Below are 2,254 nucleotides of genomic sequence, written 5' to 3'. Positions count from 1 at the left end.
TGTCCTGGAACTCACTTTGTAGACCAGGCTGGCCTCGAACTCAGAAATCCGCCTGCCTCTGCCTCCCGAGTGCTGGGATTAAAGGCGTGCGCCACCACTTTCACTGCTAGCTCAGAACAAACCAAACAGGCTAGGCTGGCTGGCCATCGAGCTCCTGGCTATCTTTTTTTTATCATACAAGTCTTTCTCTTGCTTGGTTGGTGTTACCTCAAGATATTTTATATAATCTGAGGCTACTGTGAAAAGTGGTATTTCCCTGATTTCTTTCTCAGTCTATTTGTATATAGGAGGGCTATTGACTTTTGTGAGTTAATTTTATATTCAGCTACTTTGCTGAAACTTTTTATCAGCTGTAGAAGTTTCCCAGTAACATTTTTACTATCACTTATGTATACTACTGTATAATCTGCAAATAGCAATAATTTCACTTCTTCCTTTCCAGTTTGCATCCCCTTGGTCTCCTTTAGTCATTTTATTGCACTGGCTAGAACTTCAACTACTATAATGAATAGGTATGAAAACAGTGAGTAGGCATGTCTTGTTCTTGATTTTAGTGGAGTTGCTTTGAGTTTCTTTCCATTTAAGTTGACATTGGCTGTGGACATGCAGCAAACTGCTTTTATTATATTTAGATATGTGCCTTGTATCTCTAACCTCTCCAGGATTTTTCATGACGGGGTGTTGGATTTTGTCCAAGGCTGAACCATCCCTGTATCTCTGAATCTCTGGGATGAAATCTACTTGATCATGGTGGATGATCTTTTTGGAATGGTCTTGGATTCAGTTTGCAAGTGTTTTAATACAAAATGTTTACATCTGTGCTCCTGAGGAAAATTTGTCTGTAATTCTCTTTCTTTGTTGGGTCTTTATTTGGTCTTGGTATCAGGGTAACCATGGCCTCATAAAATAAAGTGATCAGAGTCCTGTTTCTATTTTGTGGAGCAATTTGAGGAGTGTTGGTGTTAACTCTTCTTTGAAGTTCTGGTTGAAGTCTACACTAAATTATGTGGCCCTGGACTTCTTTTGGTTGGGCGATTTTTTTTTTTTTATTTCTCCAGGAATTGCCTCACAAACCATACACTCTCAGTCTAACAGGGATAGTTTATTGCACATACACCCAGGACGGGTTGACCAGGGTCATGGTTCAGTTCCCAAGGGCTTCTCCTCCCATTGATGACCGACTAGGCCATCCTCTGCTACATGTGCAACTAGAGCCAGGAGTCCCACCATGTGTTTTCTTTGATTGGTGATTTAGTCCCAGGGGGCTCGGGGGGTACTGGTTAGTTCATATTGTTGTTCCTCCTATGGGACTGCAAACCCCTTCTGCTCCTTGGGTCCTTTCTCTAGCTCCTTCATTGGGGACCCTATGCTCAGTTCAGTTCCCAGAAACTGAACCATGAGTTTTTAAGTACAAAATCCATCTGTGCCAAGTTACTCCACCAATCAGGATTTAGGGATAGGAAATTTCTTTTCTTTTCTTTTTTAAAGATTTATTTATTTTATTTACATGAGTACACTGTAGCTGTAGAGAGCTGTAGAACTTTTGTAGAGACCAAAGTTCAGAGCAGAGACTGAAGGAATGACCATCCAGAGACTGCCCCACCTGGAGATCCATTCCATAAACAACCACCTAACCCAGACACTATTGTGGATGCCAACAAGATCTTGCTGACAGGAGTCTGATAAAGCTGTCTCCTGAGAGGCCCTGCCAGTGCCTGACAAATACAGAAGTGGATGCTCACAGCCACCCATTGGACAAAGCATAGGGTCCTCAATGAAGAAGCTAGAGAAAATACCCAAGGAGCAGAAGGGGTTTGCAGCCCCATAGGAGGAACAACAACATGAACTAACCAGTACCCCCAGAGCTCCCTGGGACTAAATCACCAATCAAAGAAAACACGTGGTGAGACTCATGGCTCTAGCTGCATATGTAGCAGAGGAGGGCCTAGTTGGTCATCAATGGGAGGAGAGGCCCTTGGTCTTATGGAGGCTCTATGCCCCAGTATAGGGGAATGCCAGGGCCAGGAAGTGGGAGTGGGTGGGTTGGGGGGTGGGGGAGATAGGGGATTTTCAGAGGGGAAACTAGGAAAGTGAATAACATTTGAAATGTAAATAAATAAAATATCTAATAAAAAATAAAAGTAAAAAAATGAAACAAGCCGGGCGTGGTGGCGCACGCCTTTAATCCCAGCACTCGGGAGGCAGAGGCAGGCAGATTTCTGAGTTCGAGGCCAGCCTGGTCTACAAAGTGAGT

This window comes from Mus caroli, chromosome 8, assembly GCF_900094665.2.
Source record: "Mus caroli chromosome 8, CAROLI_EIJ_v1.1, whole genome shotgun sequence".
NCBI lineage: Eukaryota > Metazoa > Chordata > Mammalia > Rodentia > Muridae > Mus > Mus caroli.
This window is presented reverse-complemented; position numbering follows the sequence as displayed.